Source organism: Tupaia chinensis, unplaced genomic scaffold (genome assembly GCF_000334495.1).
Source record: "Tupaia chinensis unplaced genomic scaffold, TupChi_1.0 Scaffold139612_1, whole genome shotgun sequence".
In the NCBI taxonomy this organism is placed as follows: Eukaryota; Metazoa; Chordata; class Mammalia; order Scandentia; family Tupaiidae; genus Tupaia; species Tupaia belangeri.
Genome location: NW_006199495.1, coordinates 847,927 through 868,921, shown reverse-complemented (window position 1 = coordinate 868,921; position 20,995 = coordinate 847,927). Strand labels below are relative to the sequence as shown.

At 34.2% G+C, this 20,995-nt stretch overlaps 1 pseudogene; it reads right to left on the bottom strand.

The window, feature by feature from the left end:
- Nucleotides 1–7,688: 7,688 nt before the first annotated feature.
- On the bottom strand, nt 7,689–7,942 carry LOC102488351 (protein kish-A pseudogene; annotated as a pseudogene).
- Between the last annotated feature and the right edge of the window lie 13,053 nt (nt 7,943–20,995).

Genomic DNA, 20,995 nt, shown 5'->3' with positions numbered 1-20,995 from the left:
GGTTCCCACATGGCTGACTGTGCTTCAAATCCCAGACCTGGAGGCTTGCTTTCTCACTTTTTCTCTCTCTGTCTCTCACTCTGGTCAAATTAAAATAAATAAATAAATAATGTTAAATAAAAATAAGTCTTTAAAAAAATGTGATGGAAGCAATTTAAAAAAAAGAAAAATTTTATTATCTAAATCCTACTTTGGAAGAGAGGCACAGACTGTAGAGAGAGGAAAGCATCCCTCCTTTTTCTCACGAAGAGTCAATTTGATCAATATGCTGAGTTGACTAGAGAGAACTGAGACACTTCAGTCATGGTGCTCCTGAAGGTGGATATTTCTTTGTCAAGTGGAGAGATAATGTTATCAGTAACATGGCCTGACAAGAGGCCTACAGCTGTTTTTAAATTATGCAGTATTTTTTTGAGTGGTTTTTGCTATAGGGCGTGTGTGCTCACCCGAAAGACAGAGACAGACAGAGAGATTGAAAGAGAGAAATCAGCCCCCAGGGGAAATGGCCATGCTGCAATCCCGTCTCCTCCATTCTCCTTTTGAGATCTTGGGCACGCACGCACATGCGCTCGGTGTGAGTTTTAGCCACTGGGTCCAGGACTCGAACCGCCCTCAACTACATGGGGGTCGAGTGACATAGCCGTTATGCTAAATGGTGGTTCCAAAATTATGCAGTATTTTTAAGTTATATTTTATTATAGCTTCTTACTGCTGTAGAAAAGCCTTTAGTATTGGCCTATTAAATGAGTTAAACTTACTTTAATTTTTATGGAAGTAGTTACTGAATTTTTAAATTTAAATTTGGAATAAATAAATTGAAGAGAGAAATGTTTACAGCACTCCTTGGCAGTGCACACTCTTAGGGTGTGCAAACTGTCAGTCTCACTAGGTGCAGAGACAGGTGCTAAAGTGGGAAGAATAGAGGTGCTTAATAAAGGAAGCAAAGGACTCATTTAGAGCATATAAGAATAAAAAAAATGCATTGATTCTCAGCAGTAGATAGCAAGTCAAACTAAGGAAGGCTAATTTCTTTAAACATAAAGTAGGTGCAGTAGATGCATGGCTTCGTGATTTGGAGTATGTTCATCAAATTTCAATTTAGCAAAGAGGCCCAAGATGAAAATCACATGTAATAACTTTCCATAGAAATGTTTTCTCCATGTTCTCTATCTCGAAGCTAATACAATAAAGTAGCATTATAGAGGCAGCATGAAGAGATGCTAGAGAATGAGATTACAATAAGGTATCAGCCAGCCATTCATAAGACGTATTTACCTATATGTAAAGTAAATTGGGTGACAAAGTTACCTAGCGAAAATGACATCAGTCTAATGATAGAGAATAAAGAAATATTTACTATTAAATATCATTTCTGATAAGCAGAAATGAGATCAGATTAAATGAGATCTGAGAGTTATGATTCACTGTCATTTATTGACCTTTTCCATCAATCAAACCAAGATATAAAAATGTAAAGGAAAAGACGATTACTAAACGATAAAGAGTGGAAAATAAAAAAGACAGGATCAAGTTTGAACAAAATGTAACACTAATTTAAATGGCTGACCAGAGAGCACAAATTTATTTATTTATTTATATGTATTTATTTGTAATTGCCAGAGAGTCAGAGAGAGAGGGAAAACATCCTCAGTAAGATGTGGTCACACACAATGATGCAACCATCTTTCCTCCACTTTCCCATCCTGTCAGCACCCTGAGCACCCGTACCAACGTGCCCAGTGTGTTTTTCAAGCTACCAGGCACCAGGATTTAAACTGTGGTTGGCCATGGATTCTGGGTCCCAATACACAGCACTTAACCACTGTGCTAGGGGGTCAGTGTAACAGGACAATTTTTTTTTTCCTTTTTTGTAGTGTGTGAGAGAGCCCATGAATTTGCTAAAAAGAGACAGGGATAGAGGAAGAAAGTAAGAAAGCAACCTTCACGGATGATGGTCACACTGAGATTTCTTCTCCTCCTTGTCTTCTTCCTTTTGGGATTTTGGCATGCACACACAGTTAGCTGGCATGTTTTATAAGCCACTGGATCTGGGTCTGGAATATCACATTTGACCATGTGGCACTTTAACCATTCTGTTACCGGCTATCCCCCAAAATTTTTAAGAAATAAATATTTAACATATCCCTAAAGAATAAGTACTCACGGTGTCATTTTGTCTTTTAACACTACTCTTTTTTTCCCCTCAATCCCTTATGTTATATGTTTTGTTGAGAATGTTAGTGAGGATATCCCCCAATCCAAATATATACGTAGTTATAGCATGTTTTTCATGTTTTCATAGTGTTCAAGATGAACCAATAGGAATTTTTCATCTGTGTATAGGAATTCAAACTGAAGTTGAATAGGATTTTAGATGACTATGCATAAGGGAACTGATAATGCTTCAAAAGGCTTTGATGGCTCAGGCACGGTCATACAGTGGTAATCAGTGGCCACTTGGCTGACCACATACTCAGATCCCTGATTCAGCCTGAAACCATGCCAGGCATGTGCGGTGCCCCGTCTACCAGGTGGGAAAGGCCAGGTGCCAGGGGCCCAGCTTACCAGGGTGAGAAAGTGCAGGGGACCACTGCATGATGACACCCTGTTAAAGGAGCTTCTTCAGCTTTCTCACTCTCTCTTGTGTGTACATATATGGTGTGTATCATTTTATTTAAAGAAGGCTTTTATCAGCTCTTACATTTATCAGTAATAAATTCATTATGTATATATCGGGTTGTTGGAAAAGTCATGATGTATTGATGTATTTTTCTATGCAAATATATATATATATAAAATATATATATATATAAAATATATATATATATATATATATATATACACTCACACACACATAGAGAGAGAGAGTATAAATGTATATATAATTCTAATAGTTATTAATTTCTTTATTTGGACTTATAAAAATTATGCTAACCTTCTAGTAACTGCTTACTGCTTTCTGTTGTTCAGAGTCAAACAGCCCCATAAGAAGAAATGAAAGAGACACATGGGTACAGGCACATGGTGATCAAGCCCTTGTCACCTGTGCCATCTCAGGACTCCACCAATAAGATCTTCACCAGAGGTGGCCCCTTGACCTTGGACCTCCAAAACTATTAGAAAAATCTCTACTTTTAAATAATTATCAGGTATATTCTTTTATTATCAACAGTACAGATTAGAATAGTTATGTTAACACAAAAATCTGCACGTAGATAAAAATTAGAGCCAGTTTACTTACAGTTACCAAAAACTGGAGACATTCAAGATGTTTGCAGTATGGAAGGCACACTGTGGTCCATTCACACAATGGCTGGTTCTGATCTTGGACTCACGCAAAGGAGACGTGAGACAAACCTGGAGCCTCGTACTGGTAGGAAATAAGGACGTGCTCAGAAGAAACTGTGATAATAAGGACATGCCCCTGAGACAAAGGAAACAACTAAAATGCCTTCTAGGAAAGCTGGGGTTTTTTTGGAAAAAAGTTAAATAATGTCTTATTGTTTATAACCAAACTTATAAAATAAATGTTTATAACTTTTTCCTAATATAAATAAGTAATAGAATAAAGAAATAAATTGGAGATGACAGATAAATCTTCCATGAAGAAGAATTTCAAGAAGTTCATTTTTTTAAATAAATAACTTATTTAATTTTATTATTATTATTATTTTAATGTGGTTAAAAAGAGACAGAGAGAGAGGGAAAGTGAGAAAGCAAGCTGCCAGGTCTGGGACTTGAACTATGGTTGGCTATATGGGAGTCCAGCACCTTAACCATCATGCCACATGGTAACCCCAATAAGTGCTTTTTATACACTATATTCAAGGATGTGAATTGTAATTATTAGCCCACTAAGTGTGGCCTGATTTATTTCAAAAAGTGAAGTAGGAATGGGAGGGAGGAGTTCAATCACACTGGCATACTCTGACAAGGTTAATGTCATCAGTGATTTCATGTTGTTAACACTTTTAATACGCTATGTTCAGGATGGAGTGTATGTGCTCTTCCACTCAGGAACTCCTACGCCTAGTCAAATATTGAAAAAAAATATTAAAAGAACCTAACTGAGGAATATTCTACAAAAATATCTCAGAAGTATTCCTCAAAATTAAACAAAACAAGAAAAGCATAAGACATTTTTTAAATTAATTAATTTATTTATTCATAGTCCCTCACTATATATACAGCAATACGGTGTAAAAAATTAGATTTTTCCTACAGTATAGATTGTATATTGACTTAATACATGTTATCATCAAAACTTAATCTTTTATTTCTTTTTGTTTGTTTTTTTCTGGAGAGGTTTTTGCTATAGGGTGCGTGCGCTTGACAGAAAGACAGAGAGACAGAGAGACAGAAAGACAGAAAGCGAGAAATCATCCCTAGGGGGGGATGGCCACGCCACAATCCCTTTTCCTCCATTCTCCTCTTGGGATCTTGGGCACGAATGCACACGCGCTCGGCATGAGTTTAAGCCCCTGGGTCCGGGACTTGAACTGCAGTCAACTACGTGGGAGTCCAACTACGTGGTCCCTATTTCTTGTTTCTTATATTCTGCTTTGCTCCCACCTCAATTCCCTCCCTTTCACCCTCTGCCAAACCCCCTCCCCTTCTCCCACATGGTCTCTGGTATATACAGTTATTTTCCATAACTTTTTTTTTCCACATTTTGATTCACTAGCGATCTTAATTAATTTGAAGACTTTCAATAGCAAGCATAGCTGACATACACATATTTATGAATGCATGTCTGACTTTAGGTGTAAAACTCAGTGAGTAAAATGAACATACTATAAAGTTGCACCTTGCAGTGGCTATATAGCTTACTACTCATTAAATAGGTATTAACAGTTTTTTTATCTGCATTTTTTAATTTCAAATAGTCTTAATATATCAAAATAAAAAAAAATGTTAAGAGAAATTTGCTTAAAACTTAAAGCCAGGAAAAAGGCTAGGATTCAGTTCAAATAGTAGGTAGATGAACCTATCAACAGTTCAAGAGAAGACAAAAATCTTTAAATTTGGAAATCAAAGCATCAAAGAAAATTGGTAATGTTTTATTCTAAAGTAAAAAAAAACATTCTATTTCACTAGTTCAGATGCACATAATTAATAATTAATCTCACTTCTATTTTGAATTTGCAGTGTTACTGTGTTCTGATCTTTCTCTTTAAACCTTGGAAGTTAACATTCAATCCCAGACTTGTCCCTAGTCTGGCTGTTCTCTTGCTTGTTTCTTGTACTCTTATTTCTGTGTGTCCGACTTTATAGTTTTCTTGGTGTAGCACTCCCTTCAGCACTTCTTGGAAAGCTAGTCTGGTGTTGGTAAACTCTGTCAGGTTTTGCTTATCTGAGAACATTTTGTCTTTTTCCCCCATATGAAAGATAATCTTGCTGGTATTCTTGGTTGACATTTTTTTTTCACTTAACACCTTGATTATATTTTCCCATTCTTTCCTTGCTTGCATTTTTTCCAACGAGAGGTCCGACATTAGCCTGATGGAATGTCCTTTGAAAGTAACTTGATGTTTCTGTGATGCCAATTTTAGTATCTTGTCTTTGTCTGTGGTTTCGGTCTATCTGGCTATGATGTGCCTCGGGAAAGATCTTCTTGGGTCTATTCTATGTGGGTCCTTTGTGTTTCTTGGGTCTGGATACTTGAGTGCCTCTCTAGGTTTGGAAACTTTTCTTCCAGGATCTCATGGAATAGATTATCAATACTCTTACTAGTTTCTTCGCCTTCTGGGATACCAATGATCCAGATGTTTGAACATTTAATGGTATCTAGTATTATTCGTATGTTATTCTCATTTTGGGGGGATTATTTTCTCAGTCTCTTTGGTAAATTTTTCTTGTTCAGAGGTTCTGTCTTCTACATCTGAGATTTGATCTTCTGTATGATACAATATGCTTTTAATACTTTCAACGGAAGTTTTGATTTCCCGTATTACAGCCTTCATCTCTAACAATTCTGTTTTATTCTGTTTTATGATGTGTATCTCCTCTTTCAGAACATGCAAGAATGTCCTTACCTCCTGGAACTTGGTGTCTCTTTCCTCCTGCATCTTCTCGAGTCTGTTGTCTCAATTCTCTTGAATTCTTTGTTAGCTTTGTCACTAGAAAGATTAAAAAAAAATTATTTGTCATTTCCATGAGTTCCCTTGTTTTTGTTTGTTTGTTTGTTTTTGCAGAGGAAGAGGAGTTATTCTTTTCCATTAGATAAGATATATTTTCTTCATTTCTCATATTACTTGTGCCTCTGTGGTGGTTTCTGGTCATCTGATAGATTTTAAGTTTTTTCCTATTTTTTGAGAGTCAAATCTGAGCAATCAGAGGAATGCAGAAGGAGGTGACATGCGCTCTGAATCCTGGCTAGACTGGGGAGCAAGAGGGTGAAGTCTGGGCAGAGGGTCTTCAGTGGTCGAAATCCAAGCATGAGAAATCAGCACAGTCTAGAAATGTACATAAAGACGTAACTAAATGTGATGTAGTATTCTACATGAGATCACTGAGTACCAACTAATGAATATAGTATCCGTGCATCAGCCCAGGATCATTGATTCTAAGACTGTGTCGTATTAATATAACATGATAGTAATAGGTGAAAACAGGGTGGGGTCTGTGGGAAATTCCTGAGCTACCTTTGTGACTGTTTTATAAATCTAAAACTGTTCTAAAATAAAATTTTAATTAAAGTAAATTAATTACCCTGGAAAATAAATTGAACCACTGTCATCACTTTGCTATTAAGCAAATATCCTGTTAAGAACTTTACATTATTCAATAATAGATATTAATTTAATTGTGGTAAAATGTACTTGACCTTGAATTGATCATTTTAACCCTCCTTAAATCTATGGTGTGGTGACATTAATTATATTAGATTGTTGTGCTACCATCATCAACCATTCATCTCCAGAAATTTCTCACACTCACAAACTGAAACTCTATACTAATCAAACAATAATGCCCCATTTCTCCATCGCCCTAGCCCTTGAAATTTCTGCCTCTGTGAATTTGACTATTCAAGCTTCCCATATAAACGGAATCATACAATATTTTTCATTTCATGTCTGGCTTATTGCATGAAATATAATGTCTGCAAGGTTCATTCATGTTGCAGCATGTGTGAGAATTTCTAGTCTTGCTAGGAGTGGTAGCACACACTGTACTCCCATCTACTCAGGAAGCTGAGGCAGGGGGCCATAAATGGAAGGCCAACCTCAGTAACATTGTGAGGTTCGGTCTCAGAAACTAAAAACATAAAGTGAAAGCAAACAAATAATAATTTACTTCTTTCTTATCCATTCTAGGAAGATTTACCATTTCCAAATCACAGTAAAAATGTACCAATTTTGTTTTCTACTATGGGCCTCAGAGATACCATACTAAAATCTAGCATCTAACACAAAACAATCCAATTTGTAGAATAATATGTTGTAGTGCAAGTACTAAAGTTTATTATTACAGGGCATTAAATTATTTGAGTATTAAATGGTTACATTATAATTATTTATATAAACCACTGGCTCAATAACAAAAATAGAGAGCAACATCTGGAAGTTTACCTCATTCCATGTTCAGTGATAAAAGGACTGAACGTGCTTTTTTTTTTTTTTTTTTGGTAGATAAGTAATTCTTTACATTGAAACCTCATGGTGACTGCATTTTGGCATTTTCCCATGCTACTGTATAAAGAGGATGCTGAAGGCCACCATTATACAGGATGCTACATGTGGATGCTTCTGTTCTCCAGTTCTGGCGCACTTCCAACATACACCCAATAGTCCAGTTGTTTCTTCTGTTTGTTTGTTTTGTTTTTTCTATCTGTGAGGCTGAGTGCCAAGGATCAGACATAAGTACAGGTGCAAATAAGCTGAAAGTTTACTGTCAACAGATTCCAAAATTTTGAAAATACCAGACAGAGTGAGGACAGCATGTCCCAGCCACATTGTCCTTCTGGGCCAGGGTGGAAGAGGCATGTTGCCCTTTTTGCTCTAGCGGGCCAACAGGATCAGATTTCTTTCCCTTTTAGGAGGGAATAATATCACATAGTTTGTATGGACTACATTTTGTTTATCTGTTTGTGTTCCAATGATCATTAGAATTGTTTCACCTTTTAGCTATTGTGAATAATGCTGCTGTGAATATTGCTGTACAAATATCTTTTTGAGTTCCTACATTCAATTATTTTGAGTATATACCCTGTGGAAAAATGGTTTATTATATGGTAATTGAATGTTTACATTCTCAAGAAACTACCATAAAATTATAACTTATTTTTAAAATGCATTACAGTTTGAATATCTTCCTAAAGTTGATGTGTTTAGATTTGTTTGACAGAAACAAGATCTCTGTTATTAACAGAACTTGCTGGAGCATACACTGTAAGAAGAAAGGAGGATAAGAAATAAAGTAAACCCTAATAAAAGAAAACACTCTAGAAAAATGTTGTCATAAGACAAAGGAAATTTGTAACTAAGTACTATAGGAAGAGTTTGAATAAATTAAGAGATTGGGTCTTGACAGTGGCACAGTTGTAAAACATGATGCTCTGTATGGCTAAACTACGTGAGGATCCATGTTCACATCCAGAGACCTTCCTGAGTACACTGGGCATGCCGTGCCCATGACTGGAACTGGGGCAGAGTAGGACACTAAGACCACCTCTCTTACTCATGGTAGAAATAAGTTAATAAACTTCCAAAAAGCAGAAAAACTCAATTGAATAAATCACTTTAATAAAGAAAGATTATATAGCAGAGGTGCAAGAACACAGAAAAGCAAAGGCATAAGAAAGGTAGAAATAAAATATGAGCTGACAGACCTGACTTTAAAAATAGAAAGAGAACACCTAATATCAAGACTAATTGATCCACGAATGTAAAGTCATAAATAAACCCTATCACTTATTATAACTTTGAAAATAAAAAAATGTAAATTACTTAAATATTAATTAAATTATTTCATTTCCTATGAGAAAAATCCTCAGCAATTTCTACATATTATCATAATATATCAAAAGGATGTGAGATAGTTCTAATTTATTAATGTTCAGAATGAATAGCAACAGAGCCCCGTTTTAACTTTCACATGTCCTGATTTGGATAATAAGCCAAATGTTCATCCTAGTCATAAAAGAAAATATCACACTGGCCTTAGATTTCTCCAGAGCCATTTGCAGCACCAGTGAACTATAAAGATTCTTGGAGGGTTTCATAAGGACTTCTGCAAAATATACAATTGAAATTAATATTTTTAGTTTTGCTACTCTGGTGAATAAGCAGTCAAAATATAGCCTGGGGCACATGAGTTCACTTAGTTTTCTTCTGAATGAATATACAGCCAAAATTCCTTCAGACAGAAAATGAATGCCAAATAACCCACCTGTATCTCTTTGCCCTCTTCAAATAAAATTTGAAGGACAGCAAAATAGTCACAAGAAAACTGAAAACTGAGAATGTTTTTTAATGTGTGAGTATTCAATCCTCTTAATTCTCATAACACATTGCTGTTGATCTTTTTTCTCTATTCAGTTCTAGCCTGTTTTGTTATTGGCCTTTCCTATTTATGAAATATATAATGCATTGATAGAAGCAGGAAAATGATCTCATTCTTGTTATTCTCTATCAGTATTTAGCATAATCCATAATGTGGGATGTGAATTAACAGGGAATGTCTTACCTCTTACTAAAATAAGAAGACAGAAAATATAGTGCATAATCTCTAAACACACATCAAAATTGATATTTAACAGTGAATTTACAGAAGCTAGAAAATCTACCAAAATATAAAATGTCTTCTGTTCCATAGAAAATGTCATTAACTTTTAAAATATTTTCCCCAGGGACCAGCAGTTAGTGTAATGGCTATGTCGCTGGACTCCCAGGTAGTCGAAAGTGGTTCGAGTCCCGGACCCGGTGGCTTGAAAGTCACACCAAGTGCGTGTGCGTGTGTACCCAAGATCCCAAGAGAAGAACGGAGGAGAAGGGACTGCGGCATGGCCATCCCCACTGGGGGGTAAGTTCTCGCTTTCTATCTCTCTGTCTCTTTCTGTCTGTCTGGCGAGTGCACACGTCCTATAGCAAAAAAATACCTCTCCCCACAAAAAAAAAAAAGATAAAAAAATATATTTTCCCCCAAATGTGAAACAACAAATGTGATGGGCATTTTAATGGGAAATATAAGCTTCAATTGACTTCCAGCCCAGATACACCAATAACCACTGTGAGGATATTGTGACTTCTGACCTTACATGGTTTGACTCTACCATATGTATAGGTATACACAACATTATTGAATTATATATGAAAACAGAAAATACTCCACTATCATTGGTTATTGTTATTATATAATCCACATTCACTGAATGATTACTGATATTCTTCTGTGACTGGAAAAAAAAATTAAGTGCTATATTCTAATAAACAAGACAGATTCTTCCTATTGTGAAGTTTTTCTAGAAGGACATATTGGAGAAAACTCAAATAGGCAATAGAGTATTAAATAACTAAATTATTTAATAAGATAATTAATGTGATAAAACCTAAGGGAAACTAAATGAAAAATTTAGCAGGCTATACCTGGATCTCCATACAAGATTTTTGAAATTTCTTCTGAGACAACAACTTAAAAAATAATAAGAAGATAAGACATTTAAAATGTACAGCATCCTGAAAGGGGGATAGAGGAGAAAAGATTGCAGTGTGGCTGTCCACACTGGGAGGGGGATTTCTCACTTTCTGTCTTTCTCTGTTCCTCTGGCAAGTACAAGTGCACTATAACAAAGATCTCTCTCTCTCTCTCTCTTAAAAAAAAAAAAAAAGAAAGTACAGCAATGGATATAGGCTTAGGAGAACAGAATTGGGCATGGCTTCTCTTTCCATTATAGCAGTCAGGGGACCAGCAGATGGCATAATGTGTACATCACTGGACTCCCACATAGTCAATCGCAGTTCGAGGTCCAGACCTGGCGACTTAAAACTCACACTGGACTCATGTGCATGTGTGCCCAAAATATCAAGAATGGAGGAGAAGGGATTATGGTATGGTCATCTCCTGTGGTGTGACTTCTCCCTGTCTCTCTGTCTCTCCAGCAAACACACATGCCTTGTAACAAAAATCTCTCAATTATAACAGACTAAACCTCACCAAGAAAATAAATATTGTAGGCTGAACACAAACAGAACAATAGAATATCAGTGGTGCAATAAATTAGAAAAAATAGCTTTATTTTGAAATGTTTAAAGTTTTGGCATTACGCAAGTCAGCAAAATATCCGTAGACTGTTCTATTTATGTGCTGAAGTGTTTGATCTCTACTTTGAAATAAAAAAAAATAAAAAATAAAAAAATACTCAGAACAACTGCATTCTAAATTTAGTCTATTAATTTTCAAGACATTCATTTTGTCAGTGCAGCATGCCAGACTTTTTGTTAATGTAAATAGTGATCGAAATCTATGTTATCTTGTCCTTGAGCTATTACTCAGTCTCTTAACTAGTCTTGCTGCTTCCAAACTTTCTCTTTTCATCTTTGTTACCCAGATAAAGCTCTTTAGAATAAATATGTGGTTGTTTTACTTTCTAGATCACAAATCTTAGTACTCTCTTCATTATCTGTTGAATCAATGTAAACAACTCAATTCTCACCATTCTTTTTTACTCCATCAGATTTTTTCCCCAGCTATACTTATAAATGAGATGTGTTTACTTACACATCACTTAGACTGTTGTACTAGTTACTGTTTCTCATTTCTGTTGTTTTCCTGGAAACATTAATCGACCATAGACACAATTACTTCTTTATAGATGGACTAGCAGTGGTGGCCGAACAGTAACACAGATGTTCTGTGATCCTGCAGCCATGTAGCAAGGTCCAAGTTTGTGTTCAGAGGTTTCCTTATGTATGCTGGGCACATTATACAGATCTATGATCTGGGCTGGGCTGGCTGAGTCTAGGATTAGATCATGGCATGAAGACCTCATTGGGGATTGCCTGTCTCTCTCTCATGCTCTCTCTGTCTCTTTCAATCTTGTGGAAGAAATCAAATAATTTAAAAAAATATTTCTTTAAAGAGACACTTCATTCTTTCATCAAGAAGTGTTCATGATGGACTAATACAATGTTTAGTTAAAAGAGAAAGAGCAAGCTGGGGCCAACAGATGGAGGTGGTTAGGGTACCGGACTTACATGGCCATCTCTCATGGTTTAGAATGACAATCTTAGTTTAAGAATTAATTTGATATGGTTTATTATCTGTTGACGAGGATGTGTATAGTATTCTTAACTGGTCTGAACTGAGGTGCACATCATGCTTGATAAAGTCTCTTTGCAATCTAAATGATGCATAGCAATTGAATGTATGAATAATAAATAAATAAATAAATAAAAAGAATTTGATACTGATAGCACATATGTCAAATATTTATGTAATAACAACAACAAAAATCTTGTTCAAATATATCTTTTACAAATAGTAAAAAAAAAGAGAAAATAGTCCACAAATTAATATGAGGTCATTGCAGATATTATAATAAAACTTAGTATAGGCACTATGATAATTGAAAAATTGTCAGCAATTTTACTGAAAAGCATAAATAGAAATATTTTAATAAAATATTAGCAGATCAAATAAAATAATACATTTGTGTTTGTATACATAAAAAATGCAAAAAATTATATTTATCATAAGAATGTCATGTTAATCTAATGTTAGAAACATTGATTATTTTAAATCATTAGTTATTATAAAGAGAAAAACACTTGATTATCTCAATAGGCATAGAAATATATATGTGTGTGTATATATATATATTATATTCTCTCCATGGAAATCTCATTAATTTGAGCCAGTTCTTCTTCTACAGACAACTAAAACAAGAGGATAAAAACTGTATTTTTCTCTTCAACCTGAGAAATAATCAAGAAAAATGGAAAGCTATATAGAACTCCAGTGATTCTGAGTTGTGTCTACCATGGTGCATTTAGTTCTCTGGAATAGATACGTGAGGAATTGAAACAAAATGTAAAGAGCTTACAATTTAAATAAAATTTAATTCAGAGATGGAGAAATAAGAGTTGAAACTCATTATTAGCCACACTTGGAGATCCTAAGCAGTCATTTCTCTCTAGGATTGGAGCACAGGGCTAAATCACTTTAAATACTTCTGCTCTTACAAATGTAAGGAATACAGAGTTTTGCATTCAGTGATTTTTGAATTGTTGAATGAGCTGAGGTTGGATTTCAGCAATTGCTAACTATTGAGACCTTGACAAAACACACTCAGCTCTGGGCAATGAACACCAAGCCTGTGCAGTAAGAATAATAGTGTTGACTTTTATTCAGCACATTAACTAGAGCACCTGAAAACAATAAATCTTGGATCTAGACTGCGAACATCCGCAGTGTCTAGTAGGAGAAAAGAAAAATCTCTGCAATAATATAGTGATATCTCAGGAATCAAATTATTTATGTAAGTTATAGTCTTCTACAGTGTGCAGTGTGCTGAGTCTAGTCAAAGACAGACACAATAAAAGATAAACAGTCTAAGTCAGAATGAGCAGAAGTTGAAGACAAAAATTGTAAAGGACTATACTTAATGAAAATATCAAACACAACTATGAAACTCACTGTCACAGTTTTTCAGTCATTGCTGGGAAAACCCAAGTTTGTTATAGTTAATCTCTGTAATTTGTTTCAGGGAGGCTTTTATTTCTTTTCTCCTTCTGTCTGTTGGGATAAGCAAAAAAAAAAAAAAAAAAAAAAAAATCCACAACAACACAAATTTTGTGAATTAAAACAAACGACACCTTCCTATTTTATAATGAAACTGGAAAAAAATCAAGACAAAGAGAATTTTTATTTTTCAAGTTAAAGGTCAGACAGGAGGAAAGCTAGACTGGCTTCAATGAGGGACAATTACCCTGATGACTGAGTTCTTAGCAGAATCAGTGAAGAAAATCAATGGATCTATGTCAGCCCGTTTTCTGTACTGAGAGAAAATAACTTTCCACGCAGTAGTGAAAATATCTTTCAAGAATTAGGACATATAAAGACACTTTTAGTTGAACAAATCAAATTACAGTCACTACAAAGATAAGTGGTGTAAGAAATTTCAAGACTATTACATGTAATGAAGGAAATGAATACCAGATTAAAAAAAGTTTGAGGTGCTACACATTACAAGATTGATAAACACATGAGCAGGTTTGAAAACCAAGTAAAAACGTAGGTAAATGTAAATGAATATTCATCATGTAAAACAAAAATGCTCAAAAGGGTCTAAGTATACACATATAGGGCCAGATGGGGGCACTTCCATTATTATTTTGTTTCTTAGAGTTAATTTTCCAGTTGTATTCATCAGGTTTATAGTACATACAGTCTTGCTAGATTTATTTTTAAAATCCCTAATGTTCCAGGTTAATTAGAAGGTGAGGACTGATTACTGCGGATTTTAATGGGTTAATATCCATTATTTGGCTCATTTTCCTTGGTCTCTATCTAAAATAGGATGGATATGCCTTTCGCAAGGACTTGTTTCTTGGCGAGTTCACTGCTATATAGTTGTCAAAGGTAGCTACAATGTGAGCAGTTCCCTACAATTCCCTGACAGGAAACAAAAGAAAAAGCTTAAAATAAAGAAAAATGAAGGCAAATTTCTAATGTCTTTTATGCTTAGCTATTGAAACACCTGACATAGTTAAAGAGGACAGAAGAAATATCAAGTACTCAGAAACTTTATTTATTCTGAAATGATTAATTTTTATAAAAACCGTCTGTCTATAGAGTAGATAAACTGTAGCCAAAATCCTCACAAGCTAATCCTCACACTGAAATAGAGAGTATTATTGTTTTGATGAAATATTTCTTATCAGAAAAAGTCAGTTCTGTGCATAAGGCTTTATTGTTAAAAATAAAGGAAGCAGCAGAATGTCTGGACTGATGCCTGTTTGACTGTAATACACAATGCCAAGACTTCAGACTGGTTCTGCTAAACTAACTCCTGACGTATACCTCCGTTACATTAAGAATAAAAATAAGAACTGAACTATTATGAGAATGGAGTAAGAAAATCCAGCTTGAGCACTAATCCCCCTACTTAGTAATCACGATTCTTGTCATTTCTGACTCTCGATTCCCTCCTTTAAGCTTACAGATAACAATTCAGCTGCCTACCTGTGCAATGATGACTGCAACACGAACTAAAGAGAATATTTTACAAATAGTAGTGTTATATAATCACTAAAATTACATTCATTAATAAGTTTTAAATAGGCATAAATAAAACAACATAACATCATGTATAAATGTTACACTATAATTTTTAAAGTTTTTTGCTTCCCTGTACAAAAATATTAAAAAGCATGGACTGTTGTCATCTAGAATGACAGATTTTGCAATAAAATCCAACTGATACAAAATTATACACTAGGGCTAAATTCAGAATTTTATTGCCAATTCATTTCTTTCTGAAAATGATAGAGCCCTAGGCTTAACAGAGTTGCTAAAATTAGTATATTTCAATACCCTAACACGAAATTATCCACACTAAGATGATGATGATCAATAGATCTCACTAATTTCTGATGCCTTAAAGTAAGTACACACTATATATATATATATATATATATACGCATATATATGTATATATATGTATATATACACATACACACACACTATATATATACATACACACAAATTTATATATATAAACACATATACATATATATGTGTATATATACACACACATATATATGATATATATTAAATTATATACACTTATATATAACTACTATTTAGTACATATATAACATATAGTATGTATATAATTAACACTCATATACATTAAAATGATCTTAGTTGGATAAATGTCCTCGATGAGCAATATATGATCATGCCAGTGTTATTTCAAATTTAACATAACTTACAGAAACAGAATTTATTTATTGGGAATTCTGATTTGGAGGAAATATGTTAAAAAAAGAACTGCTTTAGGGAACCAACAGTTAGCATAATGGCTATGTCGCTGGACTCCCACGTAGTCGACCGTGGTTCGCGTCCCGAACCCAGTGGCTTTAAACTCATGCCGGGCGCGTGTGCGTGCGTGCCCAAGATCCCGAGAGGAGAATGGAGGAGAAGGGATTGCGGCATGACCATCTCCCCTGGGAGGTGATTTCTCACTTTCTGTCTCTATGTCTCTGTCTGTCTGGTGAGCGCACACGCCCTATAGCAAAAACCTCTCAAAAAAAAAAAAAAGAAGAAGAAAAAGAACTGCAGAACTGCTTTGATGTTACGATGATTTTGATATCCTAAAAGTACATTTCTCTTATAAAACTTTTAGCATGCTGAACATAATGCAACACATAACCTATCAAATATATTGCTAGACTAAGCTTATAAAAATAAATTTCCAAAGCCAAACAAGGAGAGAGCCAAAAGCAGGTCATATGCATGAGCTCACACTGGACATAACCAAAAGAGGTTGGATGAAACCGGAGTTTATTGCAGCACAAGCTGTAAGAAATAAAATTCAGTCTGAGCAAGTTCAGGTAAGGAAACGAAAATACATTACAAATGTGGAGCTGAGAGAAGTTTAAAGGGCCATGCTCACAATATAATGATGAGCTAAAAAACCTTTAAATTTGCTCATTAAAGATAGTAATCAAATAAATACATCTCTTGCTCTTAGCTCCAGGTTACAAAATGCCTCCTAGGAAGTTTGTAACAATAATTGTACGCTTATGCACACTAGAAGTTTGTAGAGTCACACTGCTTAAGGACACTGAATAACTCTAACAAAGCCAGTTCTTAATCTAAAGTGATTTGGGGTAGAAAGCACTACAGAAGCTCCTGTAAGAAGTAAATTACAAATTAATGCCTATCAAATGTAAGTTTAAAATTTTAAAATAGGTAGAGCCAGCCCTTGCTGTGATGGTTAAGGAGGCAGGATCCCACCCAGCCGATGCTTCAGTTCAAGTCCCAGACACATGCTGGGTGCATTTTTGTGCATGCCCAAACTACTGAAAGAAGGGAGAGGTGAAGAAGCAGGCATCGCAGCATGACCATCACCCATGGGGGGCTGCTTTCTCATTTTCCATCTCTTTCTATCTTTGTCTCCTTTGTCTCTCTCCAGTGAGCTCACATGCTTTCTGGCAAATTTATTTTTTTAATTAAAATTTAAAAATGGCTAAAAATGAGAAAAAACAGAAATTCAGATACCGTATTTATCAAAGAGAATACAAAATAACTATTATTAAATATCTACTAAAATCTAAATGGAAAATAACAGTAATAAACAGTGTTCTATAAAACATTGTCATGCAAAAAAATTAAATGAGCCAAATATAGTGACAGATAAAAAGCTCATGGAGATAACATAATACAGATAGATGATGATATATAGATTCATAGATAATAGATTGATAGACTACAGTCAATAGATGATGAAGAAGATAAATGATAAGTAAAGAAAAAGAGAGAAAAATCAAAATCTCAAATGATAAACCATAGAGGAGCAAAGAAAGAAGTAGCATAGAAGGAAAAATTAGTTGGTAAATTATGTGAAACAACACAGTGTGGTTCTGAATGTAGTGAATTGTCACTGATAGGACTTATTTTGAGGTATATTTCCCAAAAATGCTGATTTAAAGACTTATTTCTTTTTGTATAATGAGAAATTGGGGAAAGGAAAAAAATGAAAGACCACGAAGTAGACAATTGTATCACATATCTAACGGAAGTTTTGTTTATGACTGTATTTGTTTGTAATTATAATTTTCAGAAAATCATATTATTCTTCTCTCCTATCCTGTAATATAGAAGTTTTATTTAATTCTCTTTTGGATTAATCAATAAACTTCAGTTTCTAGAATATTTAGGTCACACAGAAAAATCATCCTGTTCATCATCCCAAAGTATCAGTTAAAAATCACAAGAATGCTCCTGATGACTTACAACAAAATAGGCAAAATAGTCAATTTTTACAAAAAGAAGAAAATACCTCTTTTTTTTGTATTTAATCTTGGGTAAATGTATTTTAAGCAATTAATCAATGTCTTGGAAATTTGAAGAAAATGTGGACAGATGTGAGATGTGACTAAATACAAATAACTGAATAATTTTAAAAACTATGTATATTACAAAAAAGAATATTCATTGACAAAAAGGTAAGTATATTATCAGAAAAATATATCTAAAATATATATGCGATAGCAGAATTATTAACCACATAATATAAGAAAAAAATAATGTTATATATCCAAAAAAGTTGGGCAAAAAGAACACAATAACAAATAACACTACTTTTTAAAAGATGCCGAATTTTAAGTATTACAAAAAGTCTAACAATAGTGGTTATGAAATTGCTTAATTATGTCAGAAATATTATATGACCACTAAGAATGAAACTTCGTTTGTGGACAAGGAAATTTTCCAATAGTAGTCATTTATATAAAATATAAAACAAACTACAAAGTTGCATGTATGACATATTATGATTCATTTTTTTAAAATTCTATGTCTCCGATTTTATGTGACAGTAAAATATCTATGTAGACTATTTGTCTTTACGAAAAATATCAAATAGGTAAGTCCCAACTAACAATAATTATGTCATGGATATATGTGGTATACTAGGTGGGAAAAAATAGTAACATCATATATATATATATGTATGTGTGTGTGTATATATATATATATATGTATATGTGTGTGTGTATTGGATTCATATTCATTTCTTTTCCTGAAAGACAGAAACAAGCCATCATTCACAAGGTCTCGTCATGCCATGATCCTCCCTCCAGCTTGGATCACAGGGTGCACCCTAGCATGTTCCAGGTCACCTTGGATATGAATCCCAGTCTTCCAGGTGATTCTAGCATCGGAGAGGGGCCCCACTTTGTGCACCACTGCAGCTGAGCCCACTTGTTGTATTCTTGACACTATGTTCATTTACTTAACTTATTCTTTGTTTCAAGTCTCCAAGGCAATTCTGCTAGTTGAGAAATACTGCAGACGAGGAACCAAAAGCAAACAGATGCTGTATGACTTGCCCAAATATATAGAGTAAGTGAATAACGTGGAGCCAGGATTGATAGCCCGCTCATTATTATTGTTCCATAGCATAACTATTAGCCATTATGCTTAGCAAGAGCAAGAAGTAAGATAACTGCATAAAACAGTTCTGTAATGTAAAGTATGTAAAATATTAGTATTGAAGAATTCCTAAAATAAGACAGAGGCATTTTAGTATTTCAGTAAAGTGATATTAGCTTACAAAAGAAAGAGAAAGATAAAATTAAAAATTAAATGCAAAAAAACAAAATCATCTTGAGACATGGTTAACAACTTTGCAATTAGTTTCATCAGCTCTTTGCTGTATTTGTGATGCAAATTTCCCCTGCTGCCATATGTGTATTGGCCAGATGAATAGTGATTAAGATTTAGAAAAGAATTAAACAATATTTATGCTAATCACTCAACAACATAATTAGAAAAGTCTTGATTAATTATACAACTTATAGACATAAAACATACATCTGTGCCATCATATTTGTACTTTTGAAGAAAATTGGATGCTTTCCAACTATAACCACAAGGGTCAGGTAAGTCAGGAAAAATAATGCAAGATAACTTTAAAAATAAAATACATAAAGATATTTACATGAAAGGAGCATTGCATGTATCAGATAATATATTACCCTTTTAAAGATATAAATTTATAATTACTTTAAGAAAATGGGCTGTTATGTAAAAACAATTTATGTCTCCTGTGAAAATTACCACAGTCACTAGTATTAATATAATAGCTTTTTCCATCAATTTTCTTATTACCGAAATGGTAAGTCCCTAAATATTCTTTGTTTTTAAAAATAAAAAAAAAAAAACAGTTAAATTATTTAGTGCTTACTGACATTAGTGATTTACAACAAAAATAGATTATGTCAAGTCTTACAGGGAAATTTGTAACAGTAGAAACATGGTTCACTTTATGAACAGGCATATTCATAATAAATTGTACATGTCCATCTCCTGGAAAAAAAATTCCATCACATTAGGTAATGCACACTCTAAATGAGTCTAACTTATTTTTCAAGTAAAACGTCATTTTATCATAAGCATCAAATCATTATCTTTTTGATTAATTCATATTTCATTATTTCAGATTTCTCAATGTCCAGGAAATAAGATATTTTTTGAATGAATGTTGTTTTATTAAGCACAATTCCCTGGTCTTAAACCCATAACATAAATAAATATGTAGGTATTTGCCAATGCATCAGCAGTTATTTATGCTGTAGCATTTTACTGTGATTTTTTCGAAATCTAAGATTATCCTTGAATGTTTAAATAGTGAAAAATATGAGTGACTGATTTAAATGGTTATTCTTAATCACTCTATAGTCACTCAATGAATGTGGGCTTGCTGTCAGTAGATCTATGCCAACTCCATCCATTGAGGCTGATGACTCAGTAGCAGTCCATAATTATAAAGAGGATGCTATTAATCCTACAGAATTCTAACTCTTACCACAGAGAGGACAGAATGCTGGGCCTTTGATTACTACCTCTTTAGAGAAATACACAAATAAATGAAATTTAAACTCTTATGCCTCAATCTATACTGATTCAGGTTAATCTAGTACCATGGTCTGAGTGTATATCCCGAAATTCATGTAGTGGAAATGTGTTCCCAGTGCAACAATATTGGAAGGTGAGACCTAATGGAAGATGTTTTGGTTATGAGAGCAGAGCTTCTACAGAAAAGTTTGCAGGAGTGGATGTTCCCCTCTCTCCTCTGCTCTTCTGAGGAAACAGTAGTCATCCTTTCTTGCTTTTCTGCCCTCCACAATGAGAAGCAGGAAGAAGGCTCATACCAGAGGCTGGTGCTTTAAGCTTAGACTTCCCCATCTCCAGCACAGAGAAATGAACTTTTTCATCTTTATAAACTTTCCACTCTAGAGTATTTTGCTACAGAAGCACAAATGAA